Source organism: Pan troglodytes, chromosome 11 (genome assembly GCF_028858775.2).
Source record: "Pan troglodytes isolate AG18354 chromosome 11, NHGRI_mPanTro3-v2.0_pri, whole genome shotgun sequence".
Taxonomy (NCBI): Eukaryota; Metazoa; Chordata; class Mammalia; order Primates; family Hominidae; genus Pan; species Pan troglodytes.
Genome location: NC_072409.2, coordinates 35693125 through 35716557, shown reverse-complemented (window position 1 = coordinate 35716557; position 23433 = coordinate 35693125).

Here is a 23433-nt window from a genome sequence, read left to right as displayed (position 1 = left end):
GTTGTTCACCTTGAATATATACAATAAAAATTAAAAAGATATAGTTAAAATAAAGGCAATATTTATAATATTAGTAAATAGAAAATAATTCGAGAAAATTAAATATACAGAGAAAATAAAACCATTTTGATAGATGAAATATCTAAAGCATACTGAAGATCGATTAAATATAAATCTTTAAATATTTAGTAAGAGCATGAAATATATGAAAGGGTGAAACCAACAAGAATACAATAGAGGCATTCTTTAATAATTTGACTTCACAACAAATGAAAAAGCAAATAAAATATATAGAACAGACGTGATAAATCGTCATACATTCTGGGACTACACACATAAAGTAAGTGTGTTAGACAATCTTGTGTAGATCATGAACTACTATATGTGAAATACAATTATAGGCACTGGTAGTTCTAATTAATATACTCCATTAATTAAATAATCTGAATTAGTGACCGAAAATGACAAAATTATAAGTGTTGCACTTAACGTAATTATCTAGGAAATTTAAGAATATGACCTGGAAACAAAAGTCATTTTAGGGTATGAGAAATGAGTAAAATACCCTCATTTTACTCATGAGGTAAATGAGAAGAAGGTAATACAGAAACATAGAGAAACAAATACTTTTGCATTTGCAGTATCCAGAAAAAACTGAAATAGAAAAAAAGCTTCATTCACAGTGACAAGAAAATATAAAATATTTATGTATGTGTTTTCGTACAAATAATAATTACTAAAATATAATGAGGATAATAAAAAAATTAGCAGAGAAGCCTATCATGTTCTAAGATTAGAATAAATATTGTAAAAATATCAATGAAATTATACTTATACATGCACAAGTAATGTAATCTAAAAAGTTTAATAATTTTGGAACTTGATATCAGGAAGATAATAAAAGTCAAAGTACTTTTTAGAAGATATTGAGAGATGAAGTTCATACTGCTAAAGAGTTAAATAAAATATAACTCTCTAATAGCTGAAAAGTAAAACTGTGACTATAATGGTCCCACTATAATGGTGAGATCAATCAATGAAACCAAATGGAATAGAAATATAAGGTCTGTGTGTGTGTGTGTGTGTGTGTGTGTGTGAGTTAGTGCGTGTTTTTTTAAAGCATGTGTGTAGATCTTCTAGAATATTATATAATACAGTAGATATAGAATTACAAAAAACATGGGCACATAATTTTTAATTAACTGCATTTAAGTGATATATTAACTCTTTGGAAATCATGATAGATTATGTATAACCATGATAAAATTAAAAAGAAGAAAAAAATAACATATATGGTGTTCAGATTTTAAGTGATCTTTGCTCTTCAATGATGGAAAGACAATAAGGGTGTAATCATGCAAAGTAAGATTAAGTACATTAATACAAAATAAAAATTATTTGTCTTAGATTTTTCTGTGCGGGGTTGGAGGAAACATATGAGTCTTTTTTTTCTTTAAGTATAACAATTGCTCTTTGTCTTGTAAGTGGCTGCAAGTCATGATGCATTTTCATTTCCCCTATAGGCTACTGTACAAGATTACACAACATGCTATTCCCAGTGCTGCCACCCATTCTTGTTAGGCTTTGCATTTCCTATATTCTGTCTATCATTTGTGTAAAGAGGAATGAGTTGCTTTCTCCGACATTTCACAGAGCCAGGTAGGCATGAAGTCTGGCAATAGAACAGCAGTGACTGACATTATCCGTAACTCAACTTGCCGACAAGTATTGGTTGATCAATAAAAGCAATCTTTTGACATAGATGACAATTTATTCTTCATTGATTGTCAAATGATAAGTAATATCCTGCATCTGGCATTCTTGCCTCAAACATTATCCTGTGACTCCATTTCTGTTGTTGACTGATTCTTGACTATAATTATAGGTTTCTTTCCTTATTCAAAGTGGGTAGTATAGCATTTTTTCCACTTTATCCGCATACTAACTCTTTAAATTTGATTTATATCACCAGACTCAATTTTTCTTTCACAGGTTTCTCATAAAATGATGCTTGCAATGAAATCACTGATAACCAAATAGATTTATCTAATTTGCTCTTGCCCGTAGCGCATACGGCAATATCTCCAAGAGCACTGCAGTTAACCTTGCTCCTTGCAGTCTTGAAGAGCTATTTTAGGTGTGCTTACTATGTACATGTCCCTTTCTGCTTTGCCTTCGTTTTGTTCTAAATGCCTCACGGTGCCTGTAGAAGGTTTGTTACCACTCTCTCTGCTGATTGCCTGTGCAGGCATCTCCAAATACAAAGGAGGTAACTCTAAATATCACTACCCTTAAGAATTATACTGCCTTCCCCAAACTGACCCCTGAGTTTACTGCATTCTTCAGTTTGATAGATTAACTCTTCTGCCTGATGATTGCTGCCTTTAGTAAGCAAGGACGCACACAAGCACAGGTGTAGAATCTTTTAACAATATCTCTCAGAGCTTTTCATTAAAAAATAATAAATAAATAAAAAGTTCCTTCATTCTCTGCCTGCAGACCCTTGTTTTCCCTTTGGGATCAGGAGCTTCTGCACGATCAAATCTTAGTGACACACGATTTAGTCAGAATTACCTCTTTCTACAGAAGACTGAGGCTTTGCTATTGCACCATGCTTACCTGTGTCAAATCTTCTATTTCTCAGTTTTCTCCAAGGGTAATCTAATAAACCCATATGGAAATAAGCTCACAAGGAATCTCTACTTTATCTAATTAACTATTCTCGGGTATCTCTGATAGAATTTACACTGAAATTGGAACCCTAGTCATACTTATCTTCTTGAAACAATGTTTTGCTTTTAATAGACAATACGTTGTTGCTGTGGGAAAGTGAAATGCATATAAAAGAAATAAGGAAATACATGCAACCCTGTGTCTCAGAAATAACTGGTAACTTTGTGTTAGTTAATATTTGATGAGTAAATATAAAAACATAGTTATATGTAGCAAGACAGATATTATTTACATGGATAGTACTGTATGTTAATAAATAAATGGAAGTATATATTTTGTATTGTGTTTTAACCAGTATTTTCCAGTTAACATTGTAACATGAGAGCTATTCTGTTAATAAATATCATTTCACGTTTTTATTACTGAGTGCTCTTAGTAAGAATAATTATAATATTAATCATAGCTAACGTCTGATGTTTGTATATGCTACCAGACTGTATTTCATATGCTTTATATACACCAGCTTATGCCTTTGTCTCAACCTCCCTATGAGTTACACACATCCTATTAGTATTACCACTCTAGAGATATAAAATAAGAATTTGGGACTTTCTGGTAGTACACAATAGTTCTTAGATAGCAAGTGTTCATTCACAGAAGAAAAAAATAGAAAAGCTCAACAAAATATGACACTTGGGCCTACTAATCATTAAAAACAAAAAATAAAATAAGAATGGCCTATCTTCAATTCATCCACAGTATTTTCAAATTAAAAATGTTAATTTTGTTTAGTGATTGAATGTGAGATTGAAGTTATCCTTGTATAATATTGGTGAATATGTAAGTTACTGCAGCAATTTGGGGCTACAAATCAAAATTTAATTTATAGAAATTTATACATAATATATTTGGACAAGTGTCCAATGTTTGATGCCATAGAATTTGCATCCCATCACTTTTCATCAGAGTGTTAACTTTAGAAACAAGGTAAATGTCTTGTAGTTGTACAAGTTAAATGTCTTGTAATTGTACAATTGTTATATAAATTATGTTACATTCATATACTTGACTATTGCAAAATTAGTATAAATATATTTGATTATGTTGATAGGTAGAAATGACTATTGTTGAGTGGTAAGACTATCACATTATTCTACTTTTTCCTTGATGCATTTGTATCTAACTCTTTAGACAAAAGAATGAAAAGTTAGTAAGGAGGGGAAAAGATATTTAATTTAAAAAAAATCATAATTTACCCTTCCAAAAATTTTTATATGAAATGACCTCATCTACTAGTGTCATTATTTAAATTAAAATATATTTTAAATGATTTTTAAATTTTATGTGAAGCTTTGCAATGTATATTTAAATTTTTCTCTAAAAATTGGTAAACAGTTTATCACAATACTTTTAGAAATATTTCTCCTTTCATCATTATCTAATTATGTATCCTAGATTGTATATTACATGTTTTATGCTCTCTTCCTGGGTTGTATATTGTTTTCCACTCAATTAACTGTCATATTGCCTCAGTTTTACAGTATTTTAACTAATTCCTTAAATTACAATTTCAAATGATTTCTTGCTGGTAAAATGTCACGTTTTCTATTCATTATTAAGTTTTTATTTCTAATATTGAAAATCATATTCCATGCTTTAATTATAGGAAGTAATTTGTTACATTTGTCGGGTAACTTGACAATTTACAAAGCATATGCCTATACACCATCCTACAATCTGATAAAAACACTGTCAATGAAGTGCTATCATTATGATTCTTTAACAGATGAGCAAACTGAGGTTCACTGAGGTTATCACCAGCTGAAGAAATTATTACATTGTGAAGATGGATTCATATCTAATTCCTGTATTTCATTGAACCTCAGAGGCCATTGACTGTAAGATATACCATTATTTTATATATGAAAAAATGAAAACATTATTAATTAAATCATGAAAGAGGTTATTCAGATCACTTTAACCCTATATTTTAATCTTATTGAAAAAACAATCTGTGGATTATTTTACATGTTGATTTTTGTCATATATTGTGCTGCTCTAGCTTGAGGTCTTTCTACATGCAAACTAATTTATGTAAATGTTGAGTGTTTATAATGCTTACAATTTTTTTTTAAAAGCGAAAGGAAGATCATTAGAGAAGTAAAGAAACAAAAGAATGGCTGTTCCATTGGCATAGCATTCCCAAGGGCTGTGGGTTGACTTATCTTTATATTTTTGAATATATTTTAAACAATAAAACTCTCTGTCTCTTGCTATCTCTCTCTATATATGTGTGTATATATATATATTACATCATATATATGCATAAACTTATATATGTAATTATATGAAACTAACAAAGTAGATAATTTAAACTATGGTGTTGTGAACAGCTATGAGCACATTTGCACATACATAAGGAATTAAGATAACATTATATTATTGATTTGCAAATTCTGGGTTTCAGTTGGTATTGATTGTAAGGCTAATTAAGGATAATAAAATGTGAAAAAAGAGCACATCTTTGAGTCAATGGGATAAACTGTTTTTAAGCTTTCGTCTCTAGGTCAAAGGTATATACTAGCATCATTCCGTCTCTCATGAACAAAACTGAAAAATAAAGATAAAAAGCTTAGTAACGTTAGTTTTTTTTTAGCACCTTTGACTTTCAGTAGTTGTGTAGGATTAACAAATATTTAAGTATCTAACATTTGCCAAAGTCTATAATGGATTCGAAGCTCCCAGAAATGTTTTTTTTTTGTTTGTTTGCTTTTTTTTTTTTTTTTTCCTGAAAAGGCACAAGCATTATGCCACATTATTTTTCAAAAACATAACATAAATCCTTAAACCTACAAAAAGGTCGTTTAAAAACATCTGACACTGGCCGGGTGCGGTGGCTCACGCCTGTAATCCCAGCACTTTGGGAGGCCAAGGTGAGCGGATCACGAGGTCAGGAGTTCCAGACCATTTCGGTCAACATAATGAAATCCCGTCTGTACTAAAATACAAAAAATTATAGGGGTGTGGTGACACGTGCCTGTGGTCCCAGCTACTGGGGAGGCTGAGGCAGGAGAATCGCCTGAACCCAGGAGGCGGTGGCTGCAGTGAGCCGAGATTACGCCACTGCACTCCAACCTGGGTGACAGAGTGAGACTCCGTCTAAAAAAAAAAACAAAAAAAACTGACACTTATCTCCACTGTATTATGTAATCCAATGTTTTCATTTATTCTCAATCTAATTTTCTATCCAATTTGTGTGTTGCAACGATTTCAATTCAGTTCCCTTGATCATGTCTGGCAATGTCCCACCTTTTGCCCATTTTCACAATGGTTTCTCTTTACCCAGAATATACTTTACCTTCATTTAAAAAAAAAAAAAAATCTGACTTTCTACCTATTATCCAAGTCATATTTTTCTTAGTGTTATATTTAGCTACCCCACTGGATATGATGTCTGTGAGAGGGTTCCTAACACATATTGTCAATTTTGCACATTGGTATTTATAGTTTTGTATATGAATATTTTAATGTGTTTAAATGGCAAGAATAGAATTAAAGTTTCAGTCTTTTAATGGCTTTGTGTCTTGGGTCTTTGGCTTTCAGAAGTGTTTCTTCCCCTCAGCCAGTGGTTAGTTTCTTCACACCGATGTGTTTTCATTTTCCTGGCTACAGCGTTTCCAATCTATTTCCTTCATGCCTTGTACCCTATTTACTACATTCTCTCCCATCTTTGATGAGACAAGAAGGCTGGAGGGGACTGCACTAATGAGAAATTTCTTTTCCAAGCTGGAATAAGGCAAATTCCTTTCCCCTGGAGGGTTGATCTTTATAAAGAAAGATCTGGGTATTTTTCAGTCTCCTATTCCCCTCTTTCTGTAGGAGCCATAACTGTATCTTTCTCCAGTGCTCACCACAATAACATGATCTAATTCCTGGCAGGAAAGCCCACCAAAAACTACCCTCTCTTGAAAACGCAAACAAACAAAACTCACACTAGCCACCTATAATTTATTAAATTTACTAATTAAGTGTTACTTCTATATGACTCCAGGAGTTTCTATCTGAGTTAAACAGATCTCTATTGATGTATCTTGCTGGATGTGACTACTTCTGTCGATGTGGAAATTTGGCTTCTGAACTAAGGTCTCTAATGGGTCCTAGAAAATGTTTATTTTCAGTTCATTTTTAGTTTGTCCAGATTTTAATTGTGGGGAGTGGACTTTTTACATGTGAGACTCTTTTACATGTGAGAAGTCTTTACTGAGAGCTGAAACCAGAAGTCTCAGGTGACATTTATTTATTTATTTATTTATTTTTGAGACAGAGTCTTGCTCTGTCACCCTGGCTGGACTACAGTGGTGTGATCACAGCTCACTGCAGCCGTGATCTTCCAGACTAAAAAGATCCTCCTGCCTCAGTCTCCCTAGTAACTGGGACTAGAGGCATATGCCCAGGATGGTCTTGAACTCCTGAGCTCGAATGATCCTCCTGCCTTGGCCTCCCCAAGTGCTGGGATTACATGCATGAGCCACCACACTTGGCCCTCAAATAACTTCTAATGGCATAATAAAATCTTCCTGATCAAATTTTTAATGAAAATAAGACAAGATATTAAATTTCCCATGAAGATGGCTTCACTCCCATTCAAATAAAAGCCATGCAATTAAGGAAAGCAATCTGAAAGTGAGTGAAACAAAGTGCAATAGTGGTAATATCCTGGTTTAATTTTCCATTTTCTTTCTTGTGTATTCAGGGTTTTTTTTTACAATTATCATTTATCAAATAAAAGCATAAGAAAATAAACATTAAAGTGTTTATGTATAATGGTTTTAAACAAAACTAAGAAAACTAAAGAGTAAAATATGTCGTAAAAGAGTAGGACAAAGCCTTCATTATACTGCATATTGTCAATATATTGTCATTTTTACAAAATTTTGAAGGTAAGAACACAGGTGATACAAGGTTTCAGCATGTGCCATTGGAAAACATCTCTAGTTGACACTGACTTGTCATTCACTTCTAGCGCAACTTATTTGTTTATTGTTCATTTAACATATTCAATTTGTGTGATGTTCTGCTACCAGAGGACTTAGCTGTCAGATATCCTCAATACAGTGTTAAAATGGTGCAATAAAAGTTGTATAAATATAATTATGCCACCTTTCTTGTAAACTTTAATTCCTTTCTAAAGGATAATATTGAGTTCTAGAAGATTAGCTCCCTATTTCAATCTCCTTTTTTTAGTTTTGCATTATATCTCAATTCTCCTCCCCAAGATGAAAATGCACACAATGCCACATGTAGGCCAGGTCTTCCCTCTTTGTGCTCTCATGAATGTTGTAAATTCTGACTGGAAGCCCTTTTTATTACCTTGGGAAATATTTCATATTTGATTATAGTGTTTTAATGCATCAAAAGAGAATAAATGATGCATATAAATTGTAATACCCAGGCCAAAGCACAGTTTTCTGCTCTGTGCCACCAAAAACTCCTGGATATAGTCCTAGATTGGCAATTTTTACATTGTTTTGTCATGATTAACTATTTATCTGTGGCTTTTCCCATAATCGCCTTCAGATATTTACTCAAAGTAACATTTTTAATAAAACCTTCCTTGTCAGCCTAGTTTAAATTTGGCATCATCTCCCTCACACTCCCTATTTTCATCTTCTTTATTTCTATATATCATTTATATACTGTTTTACCAAATATGCATAATCTTTACTTTTAAAAAAAGTCCATAGCCTTTTGAGCCTGACTTCTTTCACTTAGCATAATGCATTTAAAATTCATTTACATGGTTTTGTGAATCAGTAGTGCATTTATTTTTACCAACGAGCAACATTTTATTACCTGGTATGCCCTATTTTTGTCCATTGAAAAGTTGAAGCATTTTTGGTATATTTTCTGATTTGGGAAATTATGTAAAGAGCTGCCATAAACATTTGTAAATAGTCATTTAAAAGAGATGTATTTTCACTTTGGGGTAAAAACAGGAGTGTGGTTGCTGGAACACATGCAGAGAATATTATTTTAAAACTGACAAGTGGTTGGTTTAATTTCCTGTGTCATTTTGCTTTCTCACCAGCAATTTATGAGATTGAAAGTTGCTCTGCACCCTCTCTAGAACTTGGTATTGTCAACTGAATAATGATAATGATGAGAATGTCTTTATTTTGAACATTCTAATAGGCATATAGTGCAATCTCATTGTAGTTTTTGTATGCCTTTCCCTTATCACTAATCATGCTGAACACTTTTGCAAATCCTAATTTTCTTTTTATATATATTTTCTGGTAAAAAGTCTGTTCAAATGATTTCACCATTTGTATTGTGTTTGTTAAGTTCAGGTAGTTTATATGTTTACTATTGAGTTTTAAGATTTTTAATCTGAAAATAGGTTATTTATTAGATATATAAAATATGAAAATATTTTCTTCCAATATGAGGCTTATCTTTTATTTTGTTAATGATGTTTTATAGAGAGCAGAAGTCCTTAGTTATGATAAAGTCAACTTATAACTTTTTTCACTTTAAAGATCTTTAATCTTTTTGACTTTTAGCCCAAGATCATGTTACTGATCTTAGTTTCCTTTCCAGGTGTTTTTATAATTTTAAGGTTTACATGGTGGCCTATATTCATTTTGTTTTTTTGTTTTTTTTTGTATATTAGCATGATACGAAGTCTTGGTCATTCTTCCCTTTCTTCCTCTATTTTTCTCTTTTTATTTTGTTTTGCATATAGATTTTTTCATACTACAGCATAATTTGCTGACAATTTTTTTCTTTGTAAACTGTTTTCGTATACTTGTCAAATCAACTGGTCATATATTAGCGGGTCTACCTTTGGACTCTCAAATTGCGTTATTATTTGTGATTATTCTTTCGTCAGTAACATACTGTCTAAATCATTGTAGGTTCACAGTAAATCTTGATATCAGGTGATATACTCTTAAAACTTTGATCTTGTTTTACAAAATTGTTTTAGCTCTTCTAGGTCTTTTGTTTTCCATAGAAATTTTAGAATCTGACATTGATAACTGCAAAAAAATCTTCTGACTTTTATTATGCAATCAAAATCTATATGTATATAAGTTTGTAGGGAATTTATATCAATAAAATTAAATATTCCGAAGCATAAACATAGTTTTGTATATCGACTTTGTATTCTTCAAGCTTGCTATACTCATATTTTCATTCCAGTAGACGTTTTATAGTTTCTTTCATGTTTTCTATACAGAAAACATGAGTCTATGAATAGAGACGGTTCTGTTTATTCATGGTAGATCTGTACGATTTTATTGATTTTATTTCCTTATTGTACTAGCTAGGACATTTGTTGATGTGTACAGATGTGGTAAGAGTCATATCCTTGTCTTGTTTCTACTTTGGAAAAGCATTTAATCTATCAGCATTATATAAAATGTTTTCATATGTTTTCAGTGAATGCTTTTTATCAGATTGTGAGAGTTCCTTCTAGCCTTACTTTCCTTAGAGTTCTTTTTATCAATGAATGTTGAATTTAGTCAAATAATTTTTTTCTGTATCAAATGATATTATTTGGCTTTTCTTTATTAGTATTTAAAATCATTTTCATTAAATATCTGAATATTATTATCAACCAGTTTGACCTGATTGGTATTCCTTGAACACTACAACAATCTTAGTGTAAACATTATTTTCAGACAATATGGTATGCTCATTAAGATACACCAGGTCTTATGATGTAAAATTATTCTGAATTGTTATGAGATATTTTTCTATATATTTCTCTTATAACCAAAAAGCACTGATAGCCCTTTGTTCTAGGTAATCTTTTCAAGGATATTTACATAGTGAATAGCAGTGGAAGACAGAATGTGACTCAAAAGCAAAGGACAAGAATTTTTACTGGCCATTATAAAAGATACAAGTTCCCTAGGTCAAGGTAGCTCACTTGTAGTTTCTTGGGAAGTCATCTATCTTGGATCATCCACATCACCACCACCACCATCCCATCCCTTCTGTGGGACTTAGAGCAAGAATTGGTGTGATATGATGCTGTATTTGCTGCTTGCTGTACTGTGAGTTAGTAGTCCTTTGTCTCCGAACCAGAGGTTGTATATCTTATACTAGTAAGCATGAAGCTAACTTGTTAGCATACAAGTGGAGTAAAATCCATTCACAACAGTTCTTGACAATTTTGTCAGTGAGGATGGAATGTTGACAGATAAATGACTTAATGGAAGAGGATGGGTGAGGGTCTTGTGGAAGAACTGGTAGGATTTGAGGTAAGTCCATAAATGCAGAAAACATGGTGAGCAAATTGTGTGGTCAACTGTGTAATAATAAGCAGCCCTCTACTTTATTGACTATTAATTATGAGGAAGTGGGAGGTAATTATAGGCCAAATACCAGAACGCAGTTTTTTCAACCAATGTCCTCTTTCTGTTAACTCTCCTCTGGCAGGAAAAAAAGGTCTTTCTCACTAATTTGATGGTCATCTTCAAATCATCCCCATAAAGATACATACTGAGTACTCAGAAGGTCCAGAGCCCTTTCAAAAAACATTTATAGAGTTGTGTACCTACATCGAACATGCCATAACGGAAATTTGTGACCACTATGTGTAGAAATAGGGTGAATTAGAACTTTGTTTCTATTGGAAGATAAAAGATAGAGAGAACAAGATTTGTTAAGAATAAATAATTAGAGCTGGGCTGTCTTGCAACTCAGCCCCATTCCGCAGTCTATCACGACAACTTCAGATCTATTCAGAGAAAAAATTAAGTCTTCGGTCTCAGCGTTTGTTTCTTTGTTTGTTTTCCTGCAATGGCCCTTGCTACTATAAGGGAGATTTGGCTCCATCAGGAAGATTTTCTTGAAATAGACAAACTCCCATCACAAACCATAGATGAGGCATTGATAATATTCAAGTTGAGTTTAAAATACTGAGAAACTGATTCAAATAAATCTTGATAAATTTGCAATCATCCTCATTTTCATTGAAAACCCCTATAGCCCTTAGGTTAAACTTTGGTAAAAGCCTAAGATAAATTTTCATTACAATGAGGCAAAAATATGCTTCCAATTAAAGTAGATTCCCTAAGAAATGTCACTACTGTGCAAGACTCCTGAGTTAGTTAAAGGGTACAAACCCTATGGTCTCATGCAGAAAACAGTATGACTGTGACTGTGGAGTCAAGGGGTCTCCAAAGCTAAAATAGATGATATCAGTAATGAAAATCTTGCCACTGGCTGACTTTGAGAAGATTGAATACATTAAAAAAAAGTTTTTGTTGACCTGAAAGTAGCTGCTGAACTGATTGAGAAATAAAGTAAATGAGACTTGCTTAATAACATGAAACTGATTCTCCTTTTGTGTACCCTAATGACTCACTCCCTCTTTTCCCTAACTATAGCTGCTGTAAAGAAAAAGACAATTAGGAATGAAGATGACATCTTTCTGTCTTCATGAGGGATCTAGAGTCATATGAAACTGTAAAAATATTCTGGGGAATTTCTGAGAAGGGAGAAATTCAAACTTTTAATTTCTTTTGGATATAAACACTCAAGCCACCATTTTACTAGGTTCCGTGAGGAATAGGGTACCTGGATTGAGCTAATGAGGTTTGATCAACGTTCACAGAAACTAAAATACCTTGTGGTAGGGCACTTGGTGTCAATTCAATGCACTGCTGATATTTCCACTTCTGAATGGGTAGCAGGAATTGGTGTTTTATCCTTGTACCTCCCTGTCCCATAAATGCCAAAGGAGATTTCCTCATTTGAAAAGAATTTGTACAGACAGAAGTGTTAATAGAACATGGATAACTAAAATCCTTGTTGTTTGCCATGAGGGAGTGTGTTAGGACTTAACACGAGTGCTTCTGCCTGCTGACATGCAAAGTGTTTACTATAGGAATACTATTCACTTGGTTAGCAATTAAGAAGTTTCAGTCTCAGTGGAACTGGCTGCAGTGTTAACATAGCTGCACTAGAAAGAATGGTTCATAAACCCCAGCCAAATTCAGATGACTACTAACCAAGTAAAATTTCTTGGCGTTATACGGGCAGATTCATAACACCCAATCTCTTCAGTAGTCAACAAAAGTATTGCAGTGTTTTTGCCTCCACCACCAAAAACGAGACCCAGAATCTTATTGGGCTCTGTGTATTGAAGACAGTGTGTGCCTCATTTGAGCATTTTATTTAATCATTTATATTAGCTAAATTACTTATCAGAATTCTTTGAGTGAAGTCCAAACCGACAGGTGTTGTGGGAAGTCAGGGACCCCGAACGGAGGGAATGGCCAGAACCGTGGCAGAAGAACATAAATTGTGAAGATTTCATGGACATTTATCAGTTCTCCAAATTAATACTTTTATAATTTCTTACACCTGTCTTTACTGCAGTCTCTGAACATAAATTGTGAAGATTTCATGGACATTTATCACACCCTAATAATACTCTTATAATTTCTTATGCCTGTCTTTACTTTAATCTCTTAATCCCATTATCTTCATAAGCTGAGAATGTATGTCACCTCAGGACCACTATTGTACAAATTGATTGTAAAACATGTGTGTTTGAACAGTATGAAATCAGTGCACCTTGAAAAAGAACAGAATAACAGTGATTTTCAGGGAACATGGGAAGATAACCATAAGGTCTGACTGCCTGTGGGGTCGGGCAGAATACAGCCATATTTTTCTTCTTGCAGAGAGCCTAAAAATGGACAAGCAAGTAAGAGAGATATCGCTGAACTCCTTTCCCAGCAAGGAATACCCTGGGGAAGGAAGACATTCCTTGGGGGAGGTCTATAAAAGGCCTCTCTGGGAGTGTCTGTCTTATGCAGTTGAGATAAGGACTGAAATACGCCCTGGTCTCCTGCAGTACCCTCAGGCTTACTAGGATTGAGAAATTCCAGCCTGGTAAATTTAGGTCAGACCGGTTCTCTGCTCTTGAACCCTGTTTCCTGTTAAGATGTTTATCAAGACAATATGTGCACAGTGGGACATAGACCCTCATCAGCAATTTTAATTTTGCCCTTTGCCTTGTGATCTTTATTGCCCTTTGAAGCACGTGGTCTTTGTGACCTATTCCCTGTTCGTACACCCCCTCCCGTTTTAAAATCCCTAATAAAAACTTGCTGGTTTTGAGGCTCAGAGGGACATCACAAACCTACCAATATGTGACGACACCCCTGGAAGCCCAGCTGTAAAATTCCTGTCTTTGTACTCTTTATTTCTCAGACTGGCTGACACTTAGGGAAAATAGAAAGAACCTACATTGAAATAGTTGGGGGGCTGGTTCTCCTGATAAACAGGCTATGTTAGAAGCTGCTAAATGAGCTGTGGTATACTTTCTAAGTTTTGGTCCCCTGATAGCAGTATCCCCTTAAGGCCCAAATCTCTGTAACTGATGATTTTGTGGGCTGTGCCCTTTAGCAAAGGAAGGAAACCTTCAACCAGTGGTATCCCTTATCTAAGGCAAGTGTAAGTGCTAATGCTTTATTAGTAGCTTCAATCTTAGGACAGTGAAAATGAAAGGCCTAGAAGACAGAACATGACTAAACTGATTATTGCTTCAGCATAGACATAATCAATTATTTATCCACATAAGATATCACTGTGCCTCATAGTAAACCATTAGGGAATGAATGGAAGGGCAAGTATATCTGTATTTACCTCCCACATTCTCTTTTTCACTGGTTAAACTTGAAGCCTTTTAAATTCCAGTTTACATCACCTCATTCTTTAAACTCTCCCCATGGGAGCCAGATACCATGACCTATGACCTGGTGCATTACTGAAGGTGGGAGAAAGAGCCAGCCACCACTCTAGAGGTGATAAAAACATGAACATGAGCATTAGCAAGAATCTGTCTTTTAAGAGGTGGCTGATGAGGAACAAGGCAACCACGTGAGGCTGAGATGGAAGGCACTACATTAGTGGTGTTTGATACACAGGCCATTGCAATTCTTTTATTTCTTTATATGAGTTGTGAGCATACATAAGGGGTAATGCTATAAATGGATATTTAAAAATCAGCATTTATTTGAAGTCTCTTTTATTACTTGAATTTCAGAACTGTATGTATTATTACCTTTTTCATTTACTGACGTCACTTAAAGTTCTTGAAATAACATTTCCTACTATATCAGAGAAGTAGAATGAGGAAATATCATCTTTCTTAAAAAAAAGGCAATCTTGTATAAAATAATGTATTATATTTTGTTTGTCTAGGCACTGTGAATTATATTAGAGCATATAATTTGACTGCTAGGGAGAATGTTAGGCCAATGTTGAATAGTGGGGGGACATTTCTACAATTTATTTATTTTTCTCTAGATATGACAAACTAATTTGATAAACTGGTCAGAATTATGTTTAGGTTGACTGGTAGTATTTTACATGCTCATTATCTTTACTTAGAGGCTAACTGCTGTACACAGTTCTAAGTGTTGTTACACTTTTAAAAGAAATTATTCAATGATTCATCTAATTTAATGTGGCAATTTTCTTTACTAAGCCTTAGTTGATGTTGTGTATGTATTTATAACTTTTACAGTCACAGTTGGGAACATGTGTGCACAGAACAAAGCAAGTAATTTCTGTTTCCACTTCAAGAATTTGCATTGAGTGTAATTTGAATGACAGTAAGCATTAGGAATATATTTGTTTATCTGCTTGGGGAAGAGAAATAAGTAAGTCAAGCATTTACAGTGCCAAACTCTTTCTTTGCAAGACAATATTCAACATTCTAATAATACTCTGAATGTTCATAATATAATGATTAAATTTGTTAAAAATGCTTAGTTTAAAAATTGATAATAAAAGTAAATGCAGAGTCATATCTTATTTTTAATTATCACTTTCATATCAAAATATTTAAAGAAAATTCTAACTTAAATTTTATTTCTTTTCACCACTGTCATACTTTCTGTTTTCTCTTCTGAGCAACCAAAAAGAATTAACTTAATCATCTTGTCAAGTTTGTGCATTCCATGCTGTCAGTGATAATTTTTTCCTTGAACCATTATTAGTAATTTCAAGTAAAGTACTATACTCTGAAAGAGCCTCAAATCATGAGCAGTGAACTATACAAGGAGATTGCCTCTTAGTTACCCCATGTAGAATCAGCAGATTCCTTTGGTAACAAGATGGAGTCAAAATAGCAGCATTTTTCTTCACTTCATTCCTAATTGAAAAAAAATTGGCTTTTGGGCCAACTCAAATATTCGCCAGTCACTATTTCCATGGCAATTTATACAAGTAAAGACACAGTTTCTTTCTCCTCTTCACCTCCAAGTTTCTTTCTCCTTTTCTCCTCCCTCTCTTCTACAAAAACTGCCCAGGTACTTGTCTTTTGGTCTGCATGTCAACCAAGTCTTGGTACAAGTGGTTTATTAAATTCTAAAACTTTATTACACTTGGTAAGGAATTCACAGTTCATTTTTGAGGAGACAGATGAGAGAGCCTCCTTTCTTCTTGGTGAATGTACCAACTTAGACAATACTTACTGTGACAAGCTACACTCTTAACTCACACCTGTTCTTCCTCTAGCTCCTACATACACACTAACCCTCATACTTTCTGCAAATTCCCTATACCCATTTTCTTACTTATAAAGTCAGAGATAATTTTTAATAAACAGAGATATTTACATCTATACTCTATAGACAGATATATACTTGATATCACTGAAATAACATTTATAGTTTTCAACATTTCTTTGATTTGAGAATTCTCATTAGGTTCAGTCATCCCACTAGTATTTTTTTTCAGTTCTTACACAAATCTTGCTAGAAATGAATTTGTATGTTTTTCTTTTTACCACATTACAATAATTTTCTTCTCACTGTTTATAACTTGCAGATAATTATCTACACATGCAACTCAAGCATATCATGCAATACAACTTTATGCAATGGCAAAAATGTCCAGTATGGTACCCACTAGCCCCAAGGAACTATTGAAAACTTGGAACGGGCTAATTTGACTGTTTAACATTTTAAGCAATTTATTTGTAACTATGAATAGCTACATATGCCTACTATACTGAGCAGCACAGTTTTAGAAAGCAAACTCTGTTCTCAAAAGCACCGCTTAAAAATACAGCCCTTACATCAAACAAAGTGCAGTTTAGTCCACAGTTTAACTCAGTTATCTACAATATCCATAGTTCATTTCTTGCTATGTAGGAATCTTAGATGAATTACTGTTTTCAAAGTCTTCACATATTAGCATATTTTACCATAAACAAGTGAAAAAAACAAGTATTTATTTTTCTAAGTAAAATTTCTTTAAACAAAAATTTTAACATTTTAAGAGAAAAATCAGGGAGACATTTGAAAACATCTATTCTAATTTTGTGTACTTCAATGATCCCACCGTCTCTTTTGTCTTTTTAAAAAATAAATGAGAACTATATTAGCTCACATGACTATAGAGCAACAATGTGATTTATTTATCGAGGCATAAGGCCTTTTACTTAGCACTCTTTAGGCTAAACATATTCAGTGCTAAACAGTAACTGTAAGGGGAAGCTTCTTTGGAATAAACGTGTAAAAATAAATCAAAACAAAATAAGTTTAATTTTTTTTTCATTTTTTTCTCACCAACAAAGCAAAGGAAAAGTGTATGGCTTGTTTTAGAAAGGAGTTTACAAATATTTTAAGAATGTTTCACATTATATTGCTAACATCATCTTGAATAGCAAAGATCATTTATAATCAATGTTTTCATTTAAGACCTTTCTAAGTACCATACCTGAACTGTGTTTTTAGAACTGAGCTTGGGGTATTACTTGCAAATATAACAACCATGTTGGAAAAGTCTATGAAATCATAATGAGCATGAACTCTAAGCGAATTAATAGACTCTTAGTTTACTTATAATTTCACAAGGAAAAAAATTTTATACTGTAGTATATAGATCTTTTAAAATAACTTTTAATGTTTTAGATTGTAGAAAAAAATGACAGTAATAATAAAAAACTGTATTCTCACAATCAATGAGTAATAGGCACAAAATCTTGACACTTTTGTTTTAGAGATTTAAATGACAAAATATATATTACAGAAAAAGTTGAAGTTTCTTTTGTTTTCTACACTACATTTTCAATCTTCTTCACAGTTTTATAACACATAGGATTCACTGACTCCTCATATCCCAGACACGTGTAGCTGCAATAATTTTGTTATTTAGTCAGGGTTCATTTGGAAAGAACAGAATCTGCTCTGGCTTAGATATACCAATGAGTTTTATTAGAGAGTTTCAAATTGCTTAGAGATTCATTGAATGGGATGCAGAAATAGATGCTTATTGAATGCTTATTGAATGGGCAAACACTGGAACCATTCCCCCTGAGAACTGGAACAAGGTACAGATGCCCATTCTCACCACTCCTTTTCACTGTATCACTGGAAGTCCTAGCCAAAGCGTTCAAGCAAGATAAATACATAAAAGGCATCCAAATAAGAAAATAAGTCTAATTATCTGTCTTCACTGACTATATGATTTTGTACCTAGAAAACCCTAAAGACTGCCAAAAGGCTACTAGAACTAATAGAGGATATTAGCAAGGTTTTAGGATACAAAACGAATGTAAAAAAAAAAATCAGTAACATTTCTCTATGTCAATAATGTCTTGGCTGAGACTCAAATAAAGAACACAGTCCCATTTACAATAGCCACAAATAAAATAAAATAGGAATACAGTTAATCAAGGAGGCGAAAGAGCTCTGCAAGGAGAACTACAAAACTCTGCTGAAAGAAATCAGATATGACACAAATAAATGGAAAAACACCCCATGCTCATGGATGGAAAGAATCGATAATGTTAAAGTGGCCATACTGCCCAAAGCAATTTACAGATTCAATGCTATTTCTCTCAAACTACCAATGTCATTCTTCAGAAAATTAGAATAAGCTATTCTAAAATCAAATGGAACCAAGAAAGAGACCAAGTATAAAAAGAAATCCTAAGCCAAAAGAGCAAAGCCAGAGGCATCACTCTACCTGACTTCAAGCTATACTATAAGGCTATAATAACCAAAAGAGCATGGTACTGGTACAGAAACAGACACACAGACAAGTGGAAGAGAATAGAAATTTCAGAAATAAAGCTTCACACTTATAACCATCTGATCTTCAACAAGGCTGACAAAAACAAGCAATGAGGGAAAGGACTTCCTATTCTACATGGTGCTGGGATAATGGGGTAGCTATATGCAGAAAAATGAAACTGGACCCTTACATTTCACTATTCAGAAAAATTGATTCAGGATGGATTAAAGATTTAAACATAAGACCTCAAAGTATAAAAACTCTAGAAGCAAACCTAGGAAATACCCTTCCTGGCATCAGCTTTGGCAAATAATTTTTGTCTAAGTCCCCAAAAGCAATTGCGACAAAAACACAAATTGAAAAGTGGGACCTAATTCAATTAAATAGCTTCTTCAGAACAAAATAAATTATCAATAAACAGACCATCTACAGAATGAGAGAAAATATTTACAAACTATGCATCTGACAAAGGTCTAATATCTGGAATCTACAAGGAACTTACACATACAAAGAAAAACCTCATTAAAAACCCATGTGGCAAAGGACATGAACTGATGTCTCTTAAAAGAAGACATTCAACAAACAATGGCCAAGAAACAATGAACATATATACAACAAGGGCCAACAAACAATGAAAAATGCTCATCATTACTAATCATCAGAGAATTGCAAATCAAAACCACCATGAGATACCATCTGACACCAGTCAGAATGACTATTATTAAAAAGTTAAAGAGCAACAGATGCTGGTGAGACTGTGGAGAAAAGGAAACACTTATAGACTGTTGGTGGGAATGTAAATTAGTTCAGCCACTGTGGAAAGCACTTTGGTGACTTCTCAAAGAATTTCAAACAGAGCTACCATTCAACCCAGCAATCCCATTATGGGCTATATCCAAAGGAAAAAAAAATAGATCATTATACTAAAAAAAAAAAATGTACTTGTAAGTTCATTGCTACACTATTCACAACAGTAATGACAAGGAATCAACTTAGGTGCCCATCAATGATGGATTGGATAAAGAAAATGTGGTATGTATACAACATGGAATACTATGCACCCATAAAAAATGAAATCATGTCCTTTACATCAATATGGAGGTAGCTGAAGGCTATGATAATAATTAACACAGGAACAGAACATCAAATACCACATATTCTCACTTATAAGTGGGACCTAAACATGGAGCACCCAGGGTCATCAACATGGGAACAACAGACACTGTAAATTACTAGATGAGGGAGGTAGGGAGGGGGGAATGGATCAAAATCTATGTATTGGGTACTATGTTCACTACCCGAGTGCAGCATACCTATGCATCAAACCTGAGCATGTGCCTTCTATATTAGAATAAAAATTGAAAAAAATAAAACAGAAATAGATACTTGCCTTAGTCCCCAAACAAGCTTCTCCAAAATTTGGTCTTACAATTAGGTTATACTATAAAATTAGGTCACTGAAGGAGATACTGATTCTTCCTTCCATAATCAGGAAGGATTAAAAACAAAATGAAACAACCCCCCCACCCGCGAAAAAACAAAACAAACCCAAAGCAAAACTATGGCTACATTTGAGAACATCAGAGGCCATGACCCTCTTCTGCCATACTGTCCTTCTTATTTGACTTTGTTCAGAATACAGTTCTAACCCAAGAGATTAAAGGAAGCTAAATTATAATCAGGATTCTAGGAGTAAGACAGTATAGAAAATAAAGAGTTCTGTTTCCCAACAGTGACAGGAGAGTAAGGAAGAGTAGCATAGTCATGGAGTGAGGTACTCAACAGCATCATCACAAAATACACACTGGCTCTACTCAAAATCTATTAAGAGTCTTCCTCCTATTCTTGACTTCTGACAACAATAATATCCACAAAAATAATAGTATATGTATTCTTTATATTTTTGTTTTAGCTGATTTTTTCTTATGTGTTTACTGATTTATAAATTATTAAATGTGCTAAGTACATTATTTTATTTAATTTTTATATCAACCAGGAAGTAGGTATGATTATTATTCTGTTTGATAGAAAATATCTTAGATGTTTAGAGAGGTTAAGTAAGATTTCAAAGATTACCAAACTAGTAAGTGATGTCTGGTGGTGTCTAATTCCAAAACTTCCTAGCCAATATGTATACTGCATTAAATAGTTTATGATGCATATTTTCATATATAACTGTGTTAAAATTAAAGACCTATAATAAACATCATTATACATTATTATAAAATACTATATTTTAGGTTTTTGAATAAGAAAATAAGCAATAATAAAATAATATAAAATAACCAGAAAATAAAAAGAAATCCTTGTCTACAAATGAAACAACTATAGTATATAAAAACAAATTTATATTATAGCAATTATATATTAGAAACAGAAATAGAAAATACCTTGTTAAATTAGAAAAAAAGAGTACATGGTATATAAAAAATTTACAGGAAAGAAAAGTAATTGTATGATTCAAACTATAAGGTCTTATTGAAAGGAATCAAGGGAGATTTTAGGAGGAAACATTCTTAGAATACCAGACTTACCATCATAAACAGTTACTGTAATTAGTGCAACTCTAATCAGAATCTATAGTAGTTAAAAAGCAATAGCTGAAAGTAAGAATGTTAACTTTCTAAAGAAAAAACAAAAGCAGCCAGTTAAATAAAAGCCAAATGCATTTAAAATTTTAAGAAGGGATATATCTCATAAGCGTATAAAAAATAGCTATAAACATTCTCTATTCAAATACTATGATATTGACACAAAAAATTGATTATTATAATAAAAAATGCAAGAATGTTTCTAACTATGTATAGGAAGCTGTTCCGTGACAAATATGTCATTTTATTTTAATTACAAGAGACTAAAACTTCCATTGTCCTTATTTACATTTGTATCTATATACAGCTGGGATAAAATAAAGGTGGTATACTACATCATACTATATAAAAATAATGTAGAGAAATAATAGAATATGGGACTATAAAAATAACACAGTAAGCAAAATAAAATCTGGAAATTATTAATAAAAATTTGATTTAGTTGACTATAAAAATGCAAACAGCTTTGTTAAAGTATAATTGACATGCAACAAATTGTACCTATTAAATGTATAAAATTTGGTAAGTTTTGACATATGTATGCATCTGTTGAAATTATCACCACAATCAAGGTCATACTCATCCATTATCCTGAACAATTTTCTTATACGCCTTTGTAATTCCATTCTCTTTCCCTTCTGCTTCCCAGGTAATTACTAACTCCTTTCTGTCATCAAATATTAGTTTATGTCTCCCAGACTGGCACATAAATTGAACTATACTCATGCATTTTTTTTTGCCTGTCTTTTTGCACTCAGGATAGTTATTTTGAGATTAATCTATATTGCTGCCTATATCAATAATTCATTCCTCTTCATTATTGAGTCTCATTGTATGGATATATCACAAGTTGTTTATTCACCCACTTGTTGATAAACATAGGGTTGTTTCCAACCGTATTCATTTTAAATTTTTCTTGTCATGGAATATCTTGGCAAGTAAAGAAACTGAACTGTAAATGTCTCTATAGCATAGAGCTTCAAGTCTCACTTGCAAATTTGGCTGCCTAGTGGAAAAAATCTATAGATTAATCAGGAATTCAAAATGAATTTATAGACAAGTTTAACTTTTAATTTTACAAGGAAACATTTATTTTTACCAAATATAAGTTCGTGTTGTAATATATATATTTTAAAAATTGTTTTACATGTTTTACAGTGTACAAAAATATAAAAAGCACCTATATTTCCACAACCAATAATTAACAAACATAGTTTTTGTGTGTTTCAGATACTTTATTAACAAAACAAAAGAAATATAGGTAGCATTTTTATATGCCAACACTGAACAACCTGAAAAAGAAATTTTAAAAGTAATTCCATTTACAATAACTACAAATGAAATAAAGTGCCTAGGGATAAACCTAACCAAAGAAATGAAAAATCTCTACCTTGAAAACTGTAAAACAATGATAAAAATATTGAAGAGGACACACAAAAAGGAAAGTCTTCATAGACTGGAATAATCAATATTGTTAAAATATCTGTTCTTCCCAGAACAATCTTCAGATTAAATACAAACTCTATCAAAATACCAATGACATTCTTCACAGAAATGGATGAAACAATCCTAAAATTCACATAGAACTGCAAGAGATCCAGAAGAGACAAAGAAATACGAGTCAAAAGAACAAAGCTGTAGGCATTACATCTGACTTCAAATAGTACTACAAAGTTACAGTCACCAAAACAGCATGATATTGGTATAAAGCAGACACATAATCTAATGGAATGGAATAGAGAACCCAGAAATAAATCCAGCTTTTACTCTGAATTCATTTTTGACAAAGATGCCTAAAACTTACATTGGGAAAAAGGACAGTCTCTTCAATAAGTGGTGCTGGGAAGACTGAATATCTATATGCAGAAGAACAAAACTAGACCCTTATTTCTCATTATATATAAAAACCAAATGAAAAAGAATTAAAGACTTAAAGCTAAGACCTGAAACTGTAAAGCCATTAGAAGAAAGCATGGGGGAAACATTCCAGGATATTGGTCTAAGCAAAAATTTATGAAGACCTCAAAGCACAAGCGACCAAAGCAAAAATAAACAAAAGGAATCAACTCAAGTTAAAAAGCTTCTGCACAACAAAGAAAATAATAAACAAAGTGAG